Here is a 24699-nt window from a genome sequence, read left to right as displayed (position 1 = left end):
CACCAAAACCCCTGCCAGAGTTCCAAAGACTAAGAAGTTTATGGAAGCAGAGAGCAGTTATCAGAGATGAGCTTGCCTTGTGTTCCCTTGTCAAGAGGAGAAATAGTCTCATACTCAAGTCTCACCTGACAAATGTTTCATGAAATCCTGTAAAATCCTATTAAAGTCACCCTCGCTGTCTCCTGCTGAATTCCCTATGCAGTCTCACGAAATCACCACCAGCAAGTCGTTCTTCTGCATTTTAAAATAAATTTCTTCTTCTTACCGAACGTCACTTTAAGTAAGCTAAAAAAGTAGGTTTTGGAGGCAAGCAATTGTATGAGACATGAGTTCTACTACTTGCATTTAATGTTCAAACCAATCGTTAATGTTTTAAATAATGTTTAAATAATTAAAAACTTTAGTAATGCTTTTGGATTCGTGGAACAAAACTCCTCCATATCACATGCAAAGTTTTGGGTTTCTTCAGTCCTATTCATTCAGCTTTTATATGGATTTTTTTTTTTTTTTTGGAATTAATGTATTATGCATGGCAGAAGAAAATTCCACAGTCTGATGGAATAATACAAATCGCAGCTCTGCCACTAATTATGTAACCTCCTGGAAGCTGATCTTTCTAAGACTCAGTTTATTCAGCTGTAATAATGCTTCCTATGTAGAGCTGCCATGAGGATTAAGTTAGAGAAACTAAATAAAGTATATAGGGCTTAACCTGCATTCAGTGAATCTTGATTCTCTTCCCCCATGCTTCCCATCACAAAACAGTTGGTGTGAATGATTTTGCAGACTATTGGATTATCTTGGCTTGAAGACCAAGTCTGAACTCCGTAGCATGACACGCAAGGCTCCATGTGATCTGACCTCCACGTTCCTCCTGGCTCATCAAACTCCTGCCCCTTTCCCCGCCCGTCACTCTGATTATAAAGGAGCTCATGGAGCTACTTGCACCCAGGAAGTGCCAAGCTCTTCTCGCCTGCAGGTCTTTCCTCTCCAGAATGCCCTCCCCAGGACTTGGTTCAGATGAGTCATCTTCCTGGACTCTTGGAGTCCCTACTTCCTCCGGCCTGGGCAAAGTGTCCTGTATAGCCTCCCAGAGCCCTGGGTCTCCCTCTAACATAACACTTGTCACTTAGTTTTTAAAATATCTCTAATGCCAGTTTCCTCCATTAGATTATAACATCCTCACATAAGGATATTATATTATCTTATACTCACTAGACACTCTTCTAAGACCTTTCCATATACAACTTATTTTATTATTACAACAACTAACCCTATCAGATAAGTGTTCATAGCTGCCCCATTTTAGAGGTGAGAGAAAGGAAAGAAAAAAGATAAATTACATGATTGATTCTCCCACGACCAAATATCTAGCAAACAACAGAGCCGGCTCTGTTACCTCCGTGCTAAAACCCAGAACATGAGACCAACAAGTACTCAGTAAAAACTGAATAAACAGACAATTCAATCTCAGGGAGGAAAGCAAGATCTGAGCAGGGATAGAGATCATTTTAGACCAAAGCCCACACTATCATAGTTTATTTTAAAAAAGCAAAGAACTAGCAAATAAAACCTAGAGTTTGGAAGAACCTCTTCCAGTGTCATGAATTGATTCTGGAATAATGGAGCGTGCACTGCCTTGGGGACCAGGAGACCTGAATCCTAGTATCTAGCTGGGTGACATGCCCCTTGACAGACATCAGTCGCCTCACCTATTAAGTAAGAGCAATGAATGAAGTGGATTCAGAAGCCTTCCAAGATGAGATGTTCATGCCATGTGATTGCAACAGAGGAGCCTTACTTTAGGGACAAGCACTTGCTGCCCCTCTGCCCGTCAGTGGTCACCTCTGCATCAGCATTTTGTCTCAGTGTGAAATCCTGGCTTTGTAAGCTCTAAGCAAGGTGATCTTGGAGGTTACTTAACTATTGCATACATCATTTTTGCATCTCTGTCTCCACTACTGGAAAGAGAACTGACATATTACTGCTTAATTGCCTAGTGTCTACAGAGACTTGTCCCTAGTAGGCATGGCCATGGGAGGGAGAAGGAAATTGGTTTGCAGATTTTTACCAAGCCATGATATCAATACATTATTATTTAAAACAATCCTAGTGAATAGATAGATAGATAGATAGATAGATAGATAGATAGATAGATAGATAGATAGGATCTCAGAGGTAGTATTGTCAGCTCTATTTCCAACCTTTGGGTCAATGATTGATTGAAACAGCTGACAAAGGAGAAAATGACTGCTTGCCATCACAATTTTGAGTTCAAGTTTGAAGCGAATTAACACATGGGATAAATGAAATGTTTATACAAACCATGGTTGGAAAATATTGGCAGAATACAGAGGTCAAGTCCACTTAGCACAGAAACTCTGGTAACAATCAAAATGGTCAGTTCAAGTCCACAAAAGTACAAATGCAGGGAAAAGTTGGAAGTAAGATTTAATTTCCCTTTAATTTTCTTGGCAGCTGTTTGGCGTGATATGAAGCCTAGTCCAATTTGCATACTCGTAGAGCCACATTTAAATTCCTAGCTCCTGATTCACGTTGTGTGAACTAACCCTCATGGAGTCAGTTCATTTTAGGAGTCTCTTCAGCTGCTCAAGAAAATGAAAAATGAGAGAAGAGGAGAAACAGGAGGGTAAAAAGGAGAATGAGAAGCAGGGGAAGAAAGAGAAAAAATTAATCTCAGATTCAAAGCTCACAGTTTCAATAATAGCCACAATATCAGGCTATTTTGCTCCTCACGGTGACTAAAGCCAGAATTTCCTGAGATAAGATGGACTTTATACATCTCCCAATACACACAAGTATATGTAAACATAAAATATTTACCTTTCAAGGTATGGTGTGTGTGGTATTAAACTAAGGTATGTAGAGTATTACTAGAGAAACACTACAAAGAATTACCAAGCTACTAACATATAATGATTCAATACTCCCTCTGTTTTCAACTCTGTGTGTGTGTGTGTCTAAGTTGATGGATAAATGGGATCAGAAATTTGATGAGTCAAATAAAGACCCAACATCTTTTAGTTTTCATAAACTTTTAGAACCATAGAATATGTCATCTTGAGGTCAAAGCCATCATTTTAATATTAAAGAACTGAAGCTCAGAGAGTTCTGTCTTCAGAGGGGTAGAGACGGCTGGATCTTCAGCTATGGTTCTGCTCCCCTTCATACTGTAGAGTTGTGGCTGGAAGGGGACAGCATATTTCTCATTGTCTCTGCATCCAAATGAGACCATGTGATCACATCAGTGGACTGAGTGGGAAAGCCAGAAGTGTCACTTCCAGGCTTTTCAGCCACCTTAACTATCTCAGGTTAAGAAACAGCTGTGCCTTTTTCCAATCTCCCTTTCCTCCATTTCCTGACTAGACACAGAGGTTCCTGAGGCCCTTGAGGATGATGATTTCACAAGATGGGAAAAAAAACCTACATCACTGAATCATCAAGTGGCAAACATTCCCTGTTAACCAAGAATACCCGTACAGAACAGTTCTGTGAGCAAAAAATAAATAAATAAATAACTTTATGCTAAACCACTTAAATGTTAGAGATTTTACTTGTTCCTGTAGCTTAATGTTGCCCTAGGTAGCAGAGGTCATTAGTACCAATCAGATTTCCTGATTGGCCACCCAGTAGTCCTGCTATTATTCAGATATGTTTGTTGCATCCATGCATCCTTGTGTTTCTGGATGCAACCCAGATTCCACTCCTGGCTGTACCTGTCTCCTCTTTATCCCAAGAACCTAGCACAATGTCAGACTCACAACAGGTTCTCAATAAATATTCATTGAATGAAAGGTCAGCAGTTACCTCAGCTGTAAAATGGGAATTGAATCTTTTAAATACTTGAAATCAAGACACTGGATCATATGATTCTGTGAGTTCTTAATGCTCTGAAATCTGCAAAATCTCTAGTCCAATAAATCCTCCATATTCTTCTGCTTTGGTTTGTTTTCAGTTTATCCTTAGTTCTGATTTTGTAAAATTCCATTCTTGTGATTTTTTTCTGTTATCTATCTATATTTACTATTGTACAAACTATCTGGCCCTGGATTGAGGTGGGGAGAACATACTTCTCTTTGATTTGCCAAGGTACACAGAGCAGCTAATGTTTATTAAGGAGTTGATAAGAAAAGCACTCTACTAAGAAAATTATTTACATGCAGTGGCTCATTTTTTCAATACCTTTATTATCCCCATTTCATAGGTAAGAAAACATACTTGGCAAGTTTAAGCAGCTTGTCCAATGTCACATACTTACTAAATAGCAGAATTGGGATAAGAAGAGAGGTTCGTCTGATTTAAGAGCCTGGGTTTCCAATCTCCAGGCTCTGCCACCGGGTTGCAAGCAACAGAGACAGACTCTGGGTAATCTAAGCCAAAAGAGAAATTTGTTAGAAGGATTAAAGATGAGTGCAAGGTTTTTTTCCTCGGCTCCCGGGTGGTGCCAGATCTGTGGTTGTGTATCTTCAGGGAAAGATTGCTACAAGTGAGATTGCTAGATTAAAAGGCAACTACCATAGGTACACTGAACTAGAGTGGAAAGATGCCTTAAAAATGCTTTAATGTGGGGAAAATGGCAGGTGTCTCGCGCAGGCCTGCAAGTGACCTCACAGATGGCTCGACTTTCAGCACTGGGAGTGCGTCACCAGGCGGCACCAGATGAGGCACAAGAATTATTGAATCATAGTATCTGACCTCAGATTCACAGTTTTGTGGAGAGCCAGGGCAAGGAGATTTCTGTGGTATCTCCTGGCTCCTCAGAAAATACCCCAATCTCCTGGGAAGTAAAGTTTCAGCCGTGTGGCTGACAGGGTCCTGGTGCTCTGGCCAGGTGTCAGGCCTGAGCCTCTGAGGTGGGAGAGCCGAGTTTAGGACACTGGTCCACCAGAGACTCCCAGCCCTTCATAATATCAATTGGTGAAGCTCTCCCAGAGATCTCCGTCTCAACCCTAAAACCCAGCTCCACTCAATGACCAGCTCCAGTGCTGGGCACCCTATGCCAAACAACTAGCAAGACAGGAACGCAACCCCACCCATTAGCAGAGAGGGTGCCTAAAATCATAATAAGTTCACAGACACCCCAAAACACACCACCGGATGTGGTCCTGCCCACCAGAAAGACAACATCCAGCCTCATCCACCAGAACACAGGCACCAGTCCCCTCCACCAGGAAGCCTACACAACCCACTGAACCAACCTTACCCACTGGAGGCAGACACCAAAAACAACGGGAACTATGAACCTGCAGCCTGTGAAAAGGAGACCATAACACTGTAAGTTAAGCAAAATGAGAAGACAGAGAAATACACAGCAGATGAAGGAGCAAGGTAAAAAACAACTAAACAAAAAAAAATGAAGAGGAAATAGGCAGTCTACCTGAAAAAGAATTCAGAGTAATGATAGTAAAGATGATCCAAAATCTTGGAAATAGAATGGGGAAAATACAAGAAACGTTTAACAAGGACCTAGAAGAACTAAAGAGCAAACAAACATTGATGAACAACACAGTAAATGAAATTAAAAATTCTCTAGAAGGAATCAATAGCAAAATAACTGAGGCAGAGGAACGGATAAGTGACCTGGAAGATAACATAGTGGAAATAACTACAGCAGAGCAGAATAAAGAAAAAAGAATGAAAAGAATTGAGGAGAGTCTCAGTGATCTCTGGGACAACATTAAAGGCACCAACATTAAACAAGATGGACTTAATTGATATTTATAGGACATTCCATTGAAAAACAACAGAATACACTTTCTTCTCAAGTGCTCATGGAACATTCTCCAGGATAGATCATATCTTGGGTCACAAATCAAGCCCTGGTAAACTTAAGAAAAATGAAATCGTATCAAGTATCTTTTCTGACCACAAAGCTATGAGACTAGATATAGACTACAGGAAAAAAACTATAAAAAATATAAACACATGGAGGCTAAACAGTGTGCTACTAAATAACCAAGAGATCACTGAAGAAATCAAAGAGTAAATCAAAAAATACCTAGAAACAAATGACAATGAAAACACAATGACCCAAAACCTATGGGATGCAGCAAAAGCAGTTCTAAGAGGGACATTTATAGCAATACAATCCTTCCTCAAGAAACAAGAAAAATCTCAAATAAACAACCTAACCTTACACCTAAAGCAATTAGAGAAAGAAGAACAAAAAACCCCCTAAGTTAGCAGAAGGAAAGAAATCATAAAGATCAGATCAGAAATAAATGAAAAAGAAATGAAGGAAATGATAACAAAGATCAATAAAACTAAAAGCTGATTCTTTGAGAAGATAAATAAAATTGATAAACCATTAGCAAGACTCATCAAGAAAAAAAGGGAGAAGACTCAAATCAACAGAATTAGAAATGAAAAAGGAGAAGTGACAACTGACACTGCAGAAATACAAAGGATCATGAGAGATTACTACAAGCAACAATATGCCAATAAAATGGACAACCTGGAAGAAATGGACAAATTCTTAGAAAAGCACAACCTTCCGAGACTGAACCAGGAAAAAATAGAAAATATAAACTGACCAATCACAAGAACTGAAATTGAGACTGTGATTAAAAATCTTCCAACCAACAAAAGCACAGGACCAGATGGCTTCACAGGCAAATTCTATCAAACATTTAGAGAAGGGCTAACACCTATCCTTCTCAAACTCTTCCAAAATATAGCAGAGGGAGGAACACCCCAAAACTCATTCTACGAGACCACAATCACCCTGATACCAAAACCAGACAAAGATGTCACAAAGAAAGAAAACTACAGGCCAACATCACCGATGAACATAGATGCAAAAATCCTCAACAAAATACTAGGAAACAGAATCCAACAGCACATTAAAGGATCATACACCATGAACAAGTGGGGTTTATGGTAAGAAGAAAGGATGCTCAACAACACTAATCATTAGAAAAATGCAAATCAAAACTACAATAAGGTATCACCTCACACCAGTCAGAATGGCTATCATCAAAAAATCTACAAACAATAAATGCTGGAGAGGGTGTGGAGAATAGGGAACCCTCTTGCACTGTTGGTGGGAATCTAAATTGATACAGCCACTATGGAGAACAGTATGGAGGTTCCTTAAAAAACTAAAAATAGAAGTACCATACGACCCAGCAATCCCACTATTGGGCATATATCCTGAGAAAACCATAATTCAAAGAGTCATGTATCGGGCTTCCCTGGTGGTGCAGTGGTTGGGAGTCTACCTGCCAATGCAGGGGACACGGGTTCGAGCCCTGGTCTGGGAGGATCGCACATGCCGCGGAGCAACTAAGCCCGTGAGCCACAACTACTGAGCCTGCGCGTCTGGAGCCTGTGCTCCGCAACGGGAGAGGCCGCGATAGTGAGAGGCCCGCGCACCGCGATGAGGAGTGGTCCCCGCTTGCCACAACTGGAGAGAGCCCTCGCACGGAAGCGAGGACCCAACACAGCCATAAATAAATAAAATAAAAAAAAAAACAAATACTTAAAAAAAAAAAAGTAAAAGTCTATTAATTTAAAAAAAAAAAAAAAAAAAAAAAAGAGTCATGTATCACAATGTTCATTGCAGCACTATTTACAATAGCCAGGACATGGAAGCCACCTAAGTGTCCATCAACAGATGAATGGATAAAGAAGATGTGGCACATATATACAACGGAATATTACTCAGCCATAAAAAGAAATGAAATTGAGTTATTTGTAGTGAGGTGGATGGACCTAGAGTCTGTCATACAGAGTGAAATAAGTCAGAAAGAGAAAAACAAATACCATATGCTAACACATATATATGGAATCTAAAAAAAAAAAAAATGGTTCTGAAGAACCCACGGGCAACACAGGAATAAAGACGCAGACATAGAGAATGGACTTGATGACACAGGAAGGGGAAGGGGAAGCTGGGACGAAGTGAGAGAGTGGCATGGACATATATACACTACCAAGTGTAAAATAGATAGCTAGTGGGAAGCAGCCGCATAGCACAGGGAGATCAGCTCGGTGCTTTGTGACCACCTAGAGGGGTGGGATAGGGAGGGTGAGAGGGAGACGCAAGAGGGAAGAGATATGGGGATATATGTGTATGTATAGTTGATTCACTTTGTTATAAAGCAGAAACTAACACACCATTGTAAAGCAATTATACTCCAGTAAAGATGTTAAAAAAGAAAAAAAAAGATGAATGTAAGAAAAAAAAGAACTAAAAGAAGCAGACCTGGATCAAAGCAGTTCCTTGAATTCAGGAAGTAAGGACTAAGGAACAGTCTCTTCTCCAGAGAGGGCTCTGGAATTGGGATGCTTCAGCACCATCTGTTTTCAGCAATTGTGTTTCTCTGCTCAACCGTCAAGCTCCACGGCAAGACTCTGACTGGCCTCACTCAGGTCACCTGCCCACTCCTTGGCCAGGGGAGAGTGGGCATCATGAGTGATAGTCTCACCAAAAGTATAGTCATCGGGATGAGGTAGCCCCCAAAGTGAAATAACGATGCTATTACTAGAAATAAGGGGAATGGACACTGGAAAGGCTAAACAAGAGTTGTCCCCTATGGCAGAATGCAAAAGAAATGTATGGCCTATCCCCAATGTACCAAAAGCTACAGCGGCAACACAATACCCAAACATGTACTTCTATCCTCTCACTGCACTCAGCAGAGGCCAAGTTTAAATCCCTCCTTTGTTCAATAGGATTGTCTCTCGTTTGAATTTGGGCTTGAATCTTGTTCTCCAACTTATCAGCTATGTCTTTGGGAATCTACCACACCTGTTCAAGTCTCAGTTTCTCCACCAGAAAAAAAGATGTAGTACTTAGCCCATGTGCCCAGCTTACGGGGTTGCTGCGAGAATTCAACTCAATTGTGAATGAAGAGCTTTTGGCACATCACCTAGAACATTAAAAGAATTCCATAAATATTAGCTAATACTACCACTATCACTAAGCTACTAGGAAGCAGTTCCAGCCTCTCTTCTGAGCTCAGAACACCTATGGGCACAATTAGTGGTTTTTAAACAGTAGTTCATGATCAAGTGTTCCCCCATCTGCAACAAAATGAGAAAAATAAGTTCAGTGAAGTTAATTTTTCATGAAGTTAAATATTTTGACACTTGGCGTGGGGTGTTAAAGTGTCCTTTACGAATTCTTGGTGATAGAATATGGAAGTTGTTTGGGTGATTTAATGTATTTATGTATTTTTATGAAAATGTTTCCAAATCAAAATGTCAGCTTCTATGTCTGCCCATGAATTTTTCCATAGTTATACTGAGCCATGAAACTCAAGATCTGAGAATACCTTGCACACACCACTTCATCAGCAGTGTTTCTAGATGTTTCCCCATGGTGTCCTTGTATCAGAAGAGTCCTCATTCTCTGTCTCCTTGCTCTGGAGCCTCCTTGCTTTATTTTCTTCTGAAGCATCACCACTCTGTGAAATTAAACATGTATTCATCTCTCTGTTTATTGTCTGTCTTCCCTCTTAGAATGTGAGTTTCATGATATCAGGAACTTTTTTTTTAAATTTATCTCTGTATCCTCAGCTCTTAGTGTAGCTCCTGATCCATGTTAGTGTGTTCATTCCAAATAAATAAGTAATTAAATAAATAAAACTTGAGAATAAATAAATGGGTGAATGAAGAATTCTGTAACTGAAGGACCCTGGACTTTAGAGCCAGATAGATCTCACATGAATGAGTACCAGCTCTGCCACAGTCCTCAGAGCCTCAGTTTTCTCGTCTGCAGAAGGGCCATAAAAGTTATTGTGAGGATTAAGTGAGAAAAAAAGCAAAGCTTCTGTAAATAATAGCCTCCCCTCCATTGCTAGGGTATTTGGTCCTGGCTTGACTTTAGTATTGTATCAAAGCTGTTTTCCAAGTTTGGTGTCTTATTCCTGCAAAATAAGATGCTACCCCATGTAAGGCAGGGAACACATCCCCTCCTGCTCCTACATCCTGCTGCTGCAACAAGCACAGCCAGGATGAGAGAGGATACCCCACGAGCTCAGTGCAGACATCTCCATCTGTCAGTCACAGGAGTCCAGAGAGACCCGAGAGGGATGAAGGCAAGTGATTTGACTTAACCTCCATGTTACTCAGTTTCCTCACTCTAAAGTGGGTATAATAGAATCTCTATCATAGAGTCTTTAGGAAGAATAAATATGTTGGTGCACCTAAAGCACAAAGCAGAGTAACTGTCTGGGTTAGAGGCAGCCCTCAAGAAGGGAGGATACTGGGATGGGGTTGTGAGTCCAGGTCCAGGGTGCCCTAAGAAACATTTCTTTACCCCTCTGTCTTCACTTTCCACATCTGAAAAAGGAAAAAATAGCACAGAACTAGTTCCAACTCTAAGACTCTTTGTATCATTTGTATGCATAAGTCTGTAAGTGTTGATGCAGAAAAATACATCCTTCTCATGATATTTATATTCAGCCCATAGAAGTTCCTAACAGCCAATGCTCCAGGATTACTGGGGAGAGATTATTGTCTCAGTAATTTGTAAAGTGGGGAATAAAGGAAGGAAGAAGGGAAACAGGGAGAGAAGGAAGAAAAAAAGGAAGAGAAGAAGGGAGAAAGAGAGAGGGATGGAGACCCAGCTCTATTTAATTGGCCCTAAAAGGTTGATTTGCCCCCCCCTTTGACCTAGGAATCTGTTCTAGAAAAATAGATAGATACATGATAGATAGATAGATAGATAGATAGATAGATAGATAGATAGATAGATAGATAGACATAGACAGACAACAGATAAATAGATGGGGAGATAATGGATAGATGGTTGAATGTATGGATAGATAGATAGGAGATGAATAGATGGATGGATGGATGGATAGATTGATAAAGCATAAATGGATGGATAGATAATGGATAGATGGATGGATAGATAATAGTGTTGACTAAAAAAAAATGGACAACCTAAAAGATGAGAATTATGTTTTATTCAGTGGACTTGCTGAGGACTTAAGCCCAGGAGGAAGCCTCTCAGGTAACTCTGAGGGACTGCTCCAAAGAGGTAAGAGGGGAGCCAGGATATATAGGAGTTTTTGCAAAAAAACAAAAACAAAAACAAAGAAGTAGTCAGAACATCAAAAGATTACTGTTAATTAAAGAAAACCAGATATCTCTAGTTAATGAATTTAGTGCTTATCTATGTATGGAAAGATGCAAGAGTCTGGGCTTGTTTAAATCATTCCTTTGATACGCACCTTTACTATTTAGGGCCAGTATCCTGTCTTTTTCCATTCCGAATCCCCTCAGTGTGCACAGTTGGGGGTGGCTGCAGTGGTTGATGGCTTGATGGCTGCAACATCCTTTGTTTACTGACATGGCAGGCGACATTCTTCATCTATAATAGATAGATAGATAGATAGATAGATAGATAATAGATAGATAGATAGATAGATAGGTGATAGATAGATAGATAGATTTTTTTTAAGTCTTCAGGCACAAAGATGTTCTTGCCAGCATTACTTAAAAGAGCCAAGAAGAGCAAACAATCCACATAACCGACATATTATGCTGAGGTAGGTTAAATTATAGCGTAACTCCTCTGCAGAATTAAATAATGTCTCAGGATTATGCAGCAACATTTTTTAAAAGATGCTTATAATGTTACATTTTTAAAAGCAGACTATAAGACTGAGCAAATAGTATGGTCAAGGAACCATACTTCTTTCTAATTTTTTACATTGTCCAAATATCCTCTTATCCTCTAACATATTTTATAACAATATACATACATACTGATGTGTGTGTATGTATTTCTTCCCATCAGGATCCAATTTAGACCATTGAGTTTGGAGGTCGCTCAAGTCAAGAGTTCAGGTTCCTCTCAGCTGTGCTCAGTGCCTTTTCTTCATTTCTCATTTAAACATGAGCTGAGAGCTGGGGATGCCAACATTCTTGCCATGGAGGGGAGGAGGATGGTTCTTCATTGTCTGGAGATTCCAGCCCCATCCATCATCCAAGACAGATCCATTCACATTCCTGAGAGAGACAGAGAGAGACAGAGAGAAGCATTGCAGAGCAAGCAACGAATGGCCAACTAATCAACTGTCTTAAAGATTACCAGTCAAACTACAGTCAAATTGATCCAGCCAGCTTTTTGCAGTCGACTGCCTGAAAGTCCCCTCAACCAAGAGCATTTGGTTTGCTCAGATGCCCTGTCATATTAGAAAGTGACTCATTTGCTCTCTGCCTCACTCTGTGATGCACAGACCCAGTTGCTGTGGGTTTTCTTTAGACTTAAGATTAAACATGATTGAGGGGAAAGGTTGGGAAGTTTTTAAGGATTAAAAATTTGGCCTAACTTCCTAATGGTACAACTAACTTTTAATTAATACCAGAAAAAAAAAAAAAAGGAAAGGAAAAGGCTGTACCATCAATCCATCCAGATGTTAGTTGCCATTTAGTTGTTAATGCTTATTTTTTGTTGCAGCGAAAACTCCCAAGATATATTTTGACATTATTTACCCTCCTTTATAATTAGAGTTAGCAAGACCAGCATCTTTTAACAAGAGAATGTTCTTAAAATACCTGACATCATTTTGAAGGCTTCTCCCTTTGTGAAACCTATAATTATAACTTTTACTGTATTATGCTGCTAAGTTTATTTTAGATGGAAAAAATCCTTTGGCTCTTAGTCCAGAGTCACTGAAAACAGGCTGTAAGAATGATTGAGGCTATAAAGGAACATCTACTTTTATGATGCAAACTTAGTGTGAACGAGGCTCTGTACTATAGGGGGAAGGCCCTGACACTTACAAGTAACCAGCTGTAATGGGTTAAACGGTGCCCCCCCCCACCCCCCAAAATGGAATGTCCCTGTTCTAAGCTCTGGAATCTATGAATATGACCTTATCTGGAAAAGGGGTCTTTGCAGATGTAATTATGTCAAGAATATCAAGATGAGATCATCATGGGCTATATGGATGGGCCTTCTATCCCATGACAAGAGTCCTTGTAAGAGACACACAGAGAAGACACAGGGAGAAAAAGGAGAAAAAGGCAGAGACTGGAGTTTTGCAGCCACAAGCCAAGGGCACCTAAAGCCTCCAGAAACTGGAACAGCTGCCAAGGACAGATTCTCCCCTAGAGCATTCAGAGTCTAGTGGCCCCTGACACCGTGATTTTGGAATTCTGGCCTCCAGAACTGTGAGAGAATAAATTTGTATTGTTTTAAGTCATCCAGTTTGGGGTAATTGATCATAGCCACCTTAGGAAACTAACATACCATCTGCATTATCTTGGATGTGTTACTTAACCGGTCTGGGCCACTTTTCCCTCATCTGTTAGATAAGGACAGGTATACCTACCTATAGGATTTTAATTGGGATTAAAACTAAAATAACATAAAAAACCTGGTACTTAGTGGGTGCTCAAAAAAAAGTAGTTGTAATTATCACATTGTTGTTACTAATACTATGAATTTCACAAAAATTGAAGGGAAGCAATAATCAGAAACTCTGGAAGGCTTGCAGACTTTTTATTTCCTTTCCCCAAGATATGTGATGAAAGACTGGCCTGTTTTTAATGGAAGGTTTAAACTATTGAAAGTTTACATTCAGGGATTTTTTTTCAATGGCCTCACCCTATACTGAGATAATGATAAATGCTAAGCTGAGTAAATATTAAACTAAAGAAGTGGTCAAGGAAACAGGTATAATTAAGCTGGTGTTACAGTCTATTAACCCCCTTTATAGGAAGAAAACAATGGTCTTTCCATAATAGAAACCCAACTTGAACCACAGGCTGGAAAATCTTGTGAGCATGGAGTCTAATTTGATTAGCCAGTCATGTCTCTCCTCTCCATAAACTCTATGGACTCCCCATTTCAGAGAGAAATCCCATCTGTCTCTTTGTCTTGCTCTTGTGTCCTCTCAAGGTGTTCATTCATCTTTTCATTGCTATTATTACCCTCCCTCAATTATGATCATCCATCCTCATTTCTCTCATTTCCACCACCACCATCCTGGTCTAGGCTTCAAAAATGCTTCCCTGGATGACAGCTGCTATCTCCTCACTGACCTTATTCTTCCAACCTGGGCACCTCTGTAGACCATTTTCATGCAGCAGCCAATTGAGTAAACCTTTAAAAACACAAATTACTCCCTGCCGACTCACAGCAATGGCTTCTCATCTCACTTGGAACAAAATCCAAGCATCTTGCCCTGACCTCTGCAAGCCTGACATCCCCCAGGGCCACTCGCCGCCTCTCTTTTTAGCCTCTGTCTCACTCCAGCCTCCTTCTTGCTCCCCAAACACTCTGAGATCATTCCTTCCTTTGAGACTTCAAGTCGTCCCTCCTTCCGATGGTCTCTGAGCCAATCCCTCCCTTCCCTATGGCTGGCCCCTCTAGATGCTCAGGTCCCACTCCCATATCACCTCCTCAGAAAAGCTATCTTTGACCATCTACCATTTTCAATCCCATCACCCTGTTTAATTTTCTCCTTAGTGTTTACCACCATCTGAATCAGTGTGTTTGTTAATTTGCTCTCTTGGTTTCTGCCTGTCTCTCCCTATACAATATAGACTTCTTAAGAGCAAGAACTTTGTCCGCTTCATTTACTGCTGTGTCCCCACTGCCTAGAATGGTGCCTGGCTCATTGAAGGTGACCACAAATACCTACTGAATGTTCGACAAGTACTGACTCAGAACAGTACTAAAGGATTTTGCCCCTCAGGGGATATTTGTCAGCATCTTGAGATTGTTCATACTGTCACATCTGAGGTGGGTACTGCTGGCATCTAGTTAGTGAGTAGAGACCAGGGATGCTGTTGAGCATCCTACAATGCGCAGGATGGTTCCCACAATGAGGAGCTGTCCAATCTGAAATGCCAACAGTGTCGAGGTTGAGAAATCCTGACTTTTAGTCCACAAGTTGTCTACTAGACATGGTACAAAGTGCCGACGATCAGTGCTTGACACAAAAGCTTTTAGGAGGGAGAAAGCAGTAACCACAGTGTGTGATAACTGACTAATTAAGGGTAGGTCCACAGTATATGGAACCTAAGAACTGGCACATAAACCAGCAAGAAAGAACTCAGAAATTGTTTACGGAAGGGGAGGGGGGGCAGGGAACAGCAAAACTTCCATGACCACCTCCACATACCACTTGTTCTATGATGTATACAATATTTTTCTCCAAATCCACTCAGTTTTGAACTAAATACATTTAAGATGTTGATCCCGCTAGTTTTATGTAATTGTCATTTTCTATTAAATCATTTTTTAAAGAGCCTCATTGAGATGTAATTTACATACCATACAATTCGCCCACGTAAAGTATGCAAATAAACGTTTTTTCCAAAAAAAAGCAGACTCATGGATATAGACAACAAACTAGTAGTTACCAGTGGGGAGAGAGAAGTGAGGAGGGGCGATATAGTGGTGTGGAAAAAAGGGGTTATTATGGGATTATATGAAATCTTGTGTGAAACTTTTGAATATTGTAAAGCACAATAAAATTTAAAGAATTTTTCATTCAATTAAAAAAGGACTGCTCACTCCCATGAGAAAAAAAAAAGAAACCAAAACCTTTTTCAGTGTATTCACAGATACGGGCAACCATGACCACAGGCAAACTGAGGACATTTTAATCACGATTAACTCCCTTTTAAAAATGCTCATCCAGATGTTTCCTGTGGGCATCTTGCTAACTAACAGTGCTGGAAAGTCCTGCCCTGGGCTTCCCTGGTGGCGCAGTGGTTAAGAATCCACCTACCAACGCAGGGGACACGGGTTCGAGTCCTGGTCCGGGAAGATCTCACATGCCACGGAGCAACTAAGCCCGTGTGCCACAACTACTGAGCTTGTGCTCTAGAGCCCGAGAACCACAACTACTGAGCCCGAGTGCCGCAGCTACTGAAACCCGTGTGCCTAGAGCCCGTGCTCCGCAACCAGAAGCCACCGCAATGAGAAGCCCACTCACCGTAATGAAGAGTAGCCCACCTTCGCCTTAACTAGAGAAAGCCTGTGCACAGCAACAAAGACCCAACACAGCCAAAAATAAAAGCAAATAAATAATTTTTTAAAAGAGATCAACACATTAAAAACACACCCCACATAAAACAACAAAAAAGAAAGTCCCGCCCTTTTGGAGACACTGTTTGACACCCAGTCTTTGAGGTGCAGAGCAAGGCAGGTGTGGTCAGGCATCTCCTGATGCACTTGGCCTATGATTTGGGCAGACAGGAATGAGTCAGAAAGGGCTAAGTCCTAAGGAGCAACATGATAGGGCTTTGCGGTTTGTGGAGAAGCCTGAGGTCGGGAAAGGAGCCAAAAGCAAAGTCTTTCGTTTGAGGTCTCAGGGGCCCAGATCATGGTGAGAAAGTCTTGGGAAGCATCAAAGGTTAGGACCCAAGGGTGAGAGCAGGGGTTAGCAAATGCAGGAAGATGCTTATAGCAACAGGGGGCAGAGGACTCAAGCAGGGCAGCCCAGACCCTCTGCTCAGGCCCACCTTGCCTGGCCAGCCTCCTGGAGTCAAGGGTCCATCCCAGGTCTTCTGACTGCACTTCCTCATTCCCCTCATCCTGCAGCAAGGTGACAGGTAGGTGACAATGCTGCGTTCCCTAGAAGGCCAAGACCCAAGCCCTAGCTGTCTCCTTATCATCCGTTGTGTCACCCCCGAAGGTCCAGCATGATCTGTTTTTACAAGGACCTTGACAGCTCCATTCAGACAACCAGAAACTTTACAAGACAAAAATAGAACACTCAATCTTGAGATGTGAAAATACTGATAGAAATGGCACGATTTCTACATTGGCATTGCTGTCTGCTGAGAGATCAAGCCCTCTTAGCCTTGTAAGAGGCAGCATGATAAGCATCACGTCAATACAGAGCTGGCATCTGAAGCTTTCATTTCTGTTCTGACACCAGACAGTCTGTTGCCATGGAAATGATTCTGTCACCTTGCAAATGCAGCTTTCCTTCCAGAAATGCAGAACAACCAAGCATGTCTGCATTTGGTAACCGAACATGGCCAAGGGCTGTCATTCTGCCCCGTAGAAAGCATACCACTCGCATCTCTCACTTTGAGCCTTCTGACTGCATGGTCAAGGATTTTGTCACATTAAGGTAGTTTAAAAAAAAAAAAAAAAGAGTAGTTTCCTCTTTACTGACAAAATCACCTCCATCAGTCTTATCTCCTCTCAGCCATCAAAAAGATGCATGGTACCTCATTAACCTCAAAGAACCCAGCACCAACTAGCCTACTTCTGAGTCTGGGGGAAGATGCTCTTGAGATGCTTTAGAGCTATTTGGCTACTAAGAAGACATTTAGTTGTCTCCTAAAAATATTCCTTCGATACCCATCAGGTAAGACTGTTAATTCCCAGGCAAAGTTCAAAAGTCATAAAGCTCACTAAGATGATCTCAGCCCACAATTTGTTTCAATGTGTTTACACACCAAAGTAACAAACTTTGTAAACTATGCTTCCAGTAACAAAGTACTAGCTGCATGTTTTCTGATTAGGTGTCATAAGATCACTGAGGAAGATAGCACCGCTACTAGTACCACTTACCCAGTGAGTCTGGGAGAAGTCAAACTGATGTCTTCTGACTCCAAATCCCTTGCTCATAGAACATCACACAGCCTCAGAAAACCATGGTGCCTGGCAGAATAGGATCAATGCAGAGAATATTACAGCCAGGTGGCTTTGGGATATAAACAAGGGGGGAAAAAATCATATTTAAGGAGAAATGAGAACTACTTCAGTGGAGGAAGCAGTATTTGATGAACACGAGATTTGCAAGTGGAAATCAGGAGTAAGATTCTTAGTCAGAAGGAATATTTACAGGTTTCCCCAAGGCTGGCTTCTCCATTATGGAGTGAGGAAGAAGTTTGTCTTAAAGGCTTTCCACATTCTTTACTCCTGTGCTTTGCATTCATGTTTTGAGGATTAAATGAGTTAATCCAATAAAGCACTTAGTACTATATCCAATGTGAAATAAGTGTTAAGATGTTACCTATAAGATGGATCTTTGATTCTGACTGATGAAAATAATTGATGATCACTGAATTTCTTCCCATACTTGTCACTATTTGTTTCTTAAGAGAAAAACAAACTATTCAGGAAAGGAATGAGTTTATCTGTTTAACCTAGATTTTATGTAGTTGGTGCTTTACTTGTTGGCTGGAGAATGGGCTTTGTAAGGTCAAGGCAGTGAGCTGGTTTATAAAAATTTGCATAATCTGTATAGATAGTAGGCTTCTGCCACTCCCACCACAGACTCAGATGCAAGGGCAAAAGCTTTTAGGCTGTCATAAAACCCGTGCACGTTATTACCTTTAATTCTTGTCAAACTGTAGTGAGTGCTTCAATGTTTATATTATTGCTTTAGTACAGAACAACTCATAGAATTCTTAGGACCTGACTTGTCTCCAATACGAGAATTCTCTTCTGGTTCACAAGGGGAAGGGGAGGGCCTTGTGCCTTATGACTAAGACTCAAGTATCACACCGATTTGCTTTTGCCTATCACTTCACTTCACTGAGGAAGATAACACCGCTACTAGTACCACTTACGCAGTGAGTCTGGGGGGCAGGAGATCTCCTGCATTTAATCATTTAATCAACCAACTCAGCTAAACCCCTAAAGAAAGTCAGGTCTATTCTGGCCTTTTAAACAGAAATACACGTCCTGGTTTCATGGACTAAATAAGGTAATAGGGGAAATGTATACAGCTCCTGTTTGTAAGATGGGACCAACTGTGGTTGAATCGTCTGAGGTTGTGTGTAGAAAGCTCCAGCTAGCTATGTCCAGCCATCCTTGGCCTGTCACGCATGTCACGCATGTCTCTGTAGAGAAAGTGCCATTTTTAGACCACTGTGCTGTTTTGGAATTACCTCTTACCCTTTCCCTGAAGTTAGACAGAAACCCTCTAGTCCTGAAGGCAGCACAGCTGTTTCACCTGTGTTGATTCAGCCTGCGGTGGTCCAGTCTCATTGTATTTGCCTCTTGCAAGTCCTATGGTCCAGTGCTGGCTGGTCCAAGTTATCCTCTGAACTGCTGAACTACTCATGAACTCTACCCCAGAACCTAGGATGGGCACTGGGAGTAGTGGATTGAGGGGTTTGGCATGAAGATGTCAGCAGCTACAATTTCTAATATTTTTTATAAAGTAACGAGAATAGGTATGAGGCAGAAAAGATTAACCTCTGAAGATCTGCAGTCCGTCATTTGTTCAGAAAACATTAACTGAGCACCTTCGAGGTGCCTGGCATTTTGCACAGGCACTGGGTATGCAGCAGTGAAACAATGGAGATGTTTCCTATCTTCCCTGAGCTTCCAGACTAAGGCAAGAGAGAACACACACTGTCACAACAATATCTAACATTTGAATAGATTTAACATTTTAGAAAGCCTTCCTTTGATCCTCAGATGGCCCTATGGAAATAAGTATTATCATCTCCATTTTAAGTGAAGTAACCAAGATCCCAAGACTAAGTAAGGAAAGCCAGAAGGTAAGGAGACCATTTAAGACATCATTATAATGGGAAATTGACAGCTCCCATTATTTTTATGGTAAGAGGATTGACCTCCCAGCTCCTCTGGAACTGAGGAGATATGGTACTTCAAAAACTAGGCAAAAGCAACACTTTAGCCCATACATAACATGCATGGGCCAAAACAAAACATGAAAACAAAGAGTTTCTCAGGGAGGTTGACGTGGAGGTATGGGGGGTGGGGTGTGAAAAGCAGAGAACCTATATAAGTTCCCCAAGGGTGAACCTCTCCCATGTATCACCTGCTACAGAGACAGGGGGCAGGCAGTAGGGGACCCTAATTCCCAATCACCAACTTTGGCATCACTCCCCAGAGGACAAGATCTGGTGGTGATATGAGTTTCATCCCCTGCTGATGTGAGACAAGGGAGAGAAGGAGGTGGGAGGAAATGAAAGGGAAATCTCCAAGTCCTCCATCCTATGCCAAGCCCTGGGAGAGCAGTTTCAGCTCACTCCGACTGTTCTCCATGCGTGATACTATCAGCAAGACACATCGATGAGAAAGCGCAGGCTTGGAGAGATGAGGCAACTTTCCGTAACAAAACTACTTTCTGGTTTACACTGGGCTGGTCAGATGGCAAATGGCAGTACATCTGGATTTATTGAGTTTCTGTTCTCACCACCACTGGGCTCCGTCTGTGGCATGTCTGCAGGGCAGCCACCACCCTAGGGGATGTTTCCACTGTCACCTGCAGGAGGGGAAGATCCTGGTTCAGGAAACACTTGGAGCCTCTGACCATGGATAGAGCTCAGAGGAAGGGAGAAGCGGTCTGCATGACCTCCGGGGTGCCAGGAGCAGTCCCTAAAGTGCCTCACTCTCACTGAAGCTCAGCAACCCCCAGCGCGGATTAGTCAACATGATTTTAATGGAGCCAAATACCATCAAAGGAACAAGCTTCCCCTCAAGGTTACATCCATCAATTGTTCCCATGTAATGACAAGAGAGGGCACGAGTCTCCAAAGAATTCACTTTTGAGTAGGAAGGGGGAGGTGGGGATTGGGGAAATGGCGTTTGGATTTGTCTATAGCTCCAATTTCCTTTCATGAATATTTCATATAAATCCTGTATTAATCATTAAGTAGTAATGACTGTCTCTGTCTCCCCTGCACCCACTCTCTCTGTCACTCAAGCATCCTTTTCTGTCTCCCATCATCTTTCCCTCCCTCTTCTCTGTCTTTTCCCCTATCCATTCTTTATGCCACATCTCTGATTTACTTTCTTTCTGGGTTTCTCTCTCTTTCTCTCTCTCTCTCTCACACACACACACACACACACACGCACATACACCCCTTTCTCTCCTGCTCCATCATCTCATCTCACCTTTGGAATCAAAACGTATCTAAAGCCACTGACTTCTTAGCCACATGTCACATATGACAAAGCCCATTATAAAAGATGTGTGGGGTGGCGGAAGAATGCCCCATTTCCAGAAAGCCAGGAGCCAGAAAAGTCATTCTAGAAGATGCTCCTATGTACAGCAGGGTTCAGGGCCTGATGGTTCCAAAGTCTTCCAAGGGGCAGCCCACACAATAATCCAGCACAGCCCCACAATTTATTTTACAGGAGAGGACTACTCACTCCGGCCCAACAATTCCACTAGGGACGGAAGGGTGCTCAAGCTCTCTGTTCTCTTGGCTAGGGAAAGTCTGCCTTTCCCTTGGCAAATCATGTCAATATGTTTGAGAGAACAGATAATGATCAGGAGGTGAGACAGCAAGAGGAGGAGACAGAAAGTTAAGGTTTTATGACTTTCCTTTAAAAAAAAATGTAGGAAGGGAAAACTATGGGTGCCTTTGCATACAAAACCCATCTGAATTGTCTCCAACTTCTTATCTTCTGCTGCATTTTCCCACCCCTGACCCAAATGCTGTCCTTGCTCAAGCCAAGCCTCTGTGTTCAAACAATATTAAATGACCAGAAATTTCTTTCTCTTCTATTTCACCAAATTAAGTAAGATATGATAAAGATTTCCCAGAAATGTTAACAAGCATTGTTTCTGAGTGATAAGACTAGAAATGACTTCAATTTTCTTTTTGATGGTTTTCCCCCCAATTTTTCACAACGAGCATGTATTACTATTGTAATGTTAAGATAAAAACTTAAAAATCGGCAAAAATCCAATAAATTCCTTGTGTCTAGCCCACTTTCTCCTCCAGAATCTCTGGTGACTCCCCATCACATTAACCTCTGCTTGCTCAGAATTATCAACATTCTTTTGTCTTTATAGCATTCACTCTGGTCTTTAATTGGAGACTTTTATGCCTATTTTCTCATCTAAACTTTATAACAGCCCTGTCAACAAAGGCGATTGCTCCCATTTGACAGATGAGGAAAAGGAGACCGAGAGCGATGAGTGATTTTCCTGTGTTCACATATTTAGTGCCAGACTCAAGTCTCCAATGCATCTCTTCTAGACTTTTCTGGCTGTTGCACAGTTGAGAGAGTGGCCACAGGTCTTTTCTTAATGGCTCCACTGATCCTTACTTTCAGGTGTCAGGCACTAGCTAGCTCTGAATATGCTGAACATATTCACAAGACAAAACAACACCTCTGGACTCACTGCTCTCTTAGCCCTTTCTGCCTCTGAAATGAATGACCCTAGAATAGGTGCCAAGCACCAGTGACACACAAGCCCAGTCCAGCGGTGCACTCACTCCTTTGCCTGTTCCTCACCTCTATCTACTGCCCACCGCCTGGGATCCCCAATTACAGGGCCCCCTGCTGCATCGCACTTGCTCGACATGTGCAGTCACCATGTCACTGGCATCTCCACAGCCACAGGAAATTTAAATTGCATCTTTCGGGTCTTGATATGATGTTTCTGGACTCTGTCTCATGAAGCTCCTAAGAGGAAGACATTTTCTCGGCATGCTCAGCAGCTACACTAATAACAGGGGCGTGGTGGCATGTCACTGTTTATAGCACAGGGACAGTTGCATCTCTGTGAGCTGCAGGTTCTCCCTAGGAGTGGGCAGGAAGGTAGGGAAAGGTGCCCTCTTCATGTGAAGGTCACTCACCTCTGTGGTTTTGTGAAGACATGGGGAAAAGAATTATAACTTAGATCGAGTCCAGACACCCTGAGATGTTGGGAGTTGGTTTGTTAATATATTTAATCATCAGAAGGAAAGGAGGAGGGAAGAGAGATGCTGTCACAAGCCTTTAGGATAAACCCAAACTCCAAGCAAGGCATCAGAACTCCTATGATCTACACTCCATCAGCACCAGCACCAGCACTCCCCCATTCTCCTTTCCTGGTTCTTAGTACCTTCCTTAATGCTTGCCCTATGCCCCAGACAGGCTGGACTTAAAGCAGTTGTCTGAACAGGCTGTAATCTCTCAAGACCCCTTGTATTTGCACATGCTCTTTTCCCATCTTCTTTGCTTGTTGAATTCTCCCCATTCAGTACCACTCGCTTGGATGACACCTCCTCCAGGAAGCATCCTTTGACCACCCCAGTAAGCCTTATCTAGATTAGGGATCTTGCCTTTGTGTTCTTCCAAAATGCAGGCTCACTCTCATCACTGCACCTCTCATGATACAGTGCCAGTCCCAATTATCTCCATCCCAATAGATTGTCATCTCTTTGAGGCGGGAAATTATATCTTTATCTCTTCATTCCTAGCACACTGGGTGGAATATGGCTAGCTTAATTTGAAAAATGAGGGACAGAGGGATATATGAAGGGAAAGAGGGAGAGATAGAGAGAAGAAACATTTACTGAATGAAGTATATGAATGTTATGGATTGAATTGTGTCCCTCCCAAAATTTATATGTTAAAACCCTAACTCCTAATGTAACTGTATTGGAGATAGGACCTTTAAGGAGGCAATTGTAATTAAAGGAGGTCCTAAAGGTGGGGCCCTAATCCAATATGATTGGTGTCCTTATAAGAAGAGAGACACCTATAGTGCACACACACACAGAGAAAAGACCGTGTGAGGACACAGGGAGAAGAAGCCAAAGAGAGAAGCCTGACAACACCTTGATCTTGGACTTTCAGCCTCCAGAACTGTGAGAAAATAAATTTCTGTTGTTTAAACCACTGAGTCTGTGGTATTTGGTTATGGTAGTCTTAGAAGACTAACACAGTCAGTGATAAAAATCTTTAGCCCCATAATATGAACAAGGAGAGAAGAAAGAGAAGTGTATGGTAGCTATGGCACTGTGCGCCCAGGTGTGCCCTCCACAGAGAACCTGCTGGGAGGACGTTCCAGCTGCTACACCCTGAGAATGCTTCCCAGCTGCTCCCAGCTAATGACTGAGCCAGCAAAGAGCCCAGAGCCAGGCCACTTACGCCCAAGGCAGGATTCCTCTAGCGGACAGTCTTTGCTCCGGGCTTCCCCTCCTGCTGGTTCAGACTACCTCAGAGCAGGTATGTGGTCTCAGGCTTTTTGTACCCTCCTCCTCCTTCCCAGGGGCCAGACCCACACAGAAGTCTGAGCCTCTCTCCCACCTACCCCTGTTCCCTCTTCCTTTTTATCTTACACCAATATTCCGCATCAAACTTCTTACCCATTTAATTCTGTCCTGACAGCAGCTTTCCAGAGAAACACAAACTGACAAAGCGTGTGGGAAAGGGGGCCCCAGGGAGTGCTCTTTCTTTGTCTTAGAATCATCACCTATTTATATTCTCCTACTTTGAGAGGACAGAGTTTTATTCTCACTGTACAAAGAAACTAGGTATGGTGGAGGTGAGCAGCTCGCCCTGCAGTCACAAGGCTGGTAAGGGAGCAGCATCCTGTCTCCAAAAGTCAAGCACCTGTGCTGTACCGTCTTCCAGTTCCCCACCTGCCTTTGGCCTCACAAGTACTGCTTCTTCCTGAGCCTGTGAGCTGCTCTTTTCCATGCTGGGCATCTCTTGTCAAGTTCCCAAGGGGATGTCTCTAGTGATTTCCACAACATCAGGCTTCAACCCTGGTAAGAAGCCAGGGTGGTCATTCCTCGAGATGAGACTGGAAGGGTAAAGAGATGTTTAAATGGCAGACCAGGGTACAGCAGGACCTTCTCAACAAATACCGGAACACGTGCCAAGGGCTGTGGTCAGAAGGAGACTACCTTGCAGTCTGATGTGGGGGGAGAATAAGAGTATCATGGAGCCCAGAGCCACATCGCAGAGAAAATGGTCTTTTTCCCTGTTGATTCCCTAGTGCCCCGATGATATTGATGCCTAGCACTTGGCAGGCACTGGAT

The sequence above is a fragment of the Eubalaena glacialis genome, chromosome 17, assembly GCF_028564815.1.
Source record: "Eubalaena glacialis isolate mEubGla1 chromosome 17, mEubGla1.1.hap2.+ XY, whole genome shotgun sequence".
NCBI classification, from domain to species: domain Eukaryota; kingdom Metazoa; phylum Chordata; class Mammalia; order Artiodactyla; family Balaenidae; genus Eubalaena; species Eubalaena glacialis.
The sequence above is the reverse complement of the archived record's forward strand: the minus strand, read 5'-3'. Positions refer to the sequence as shown.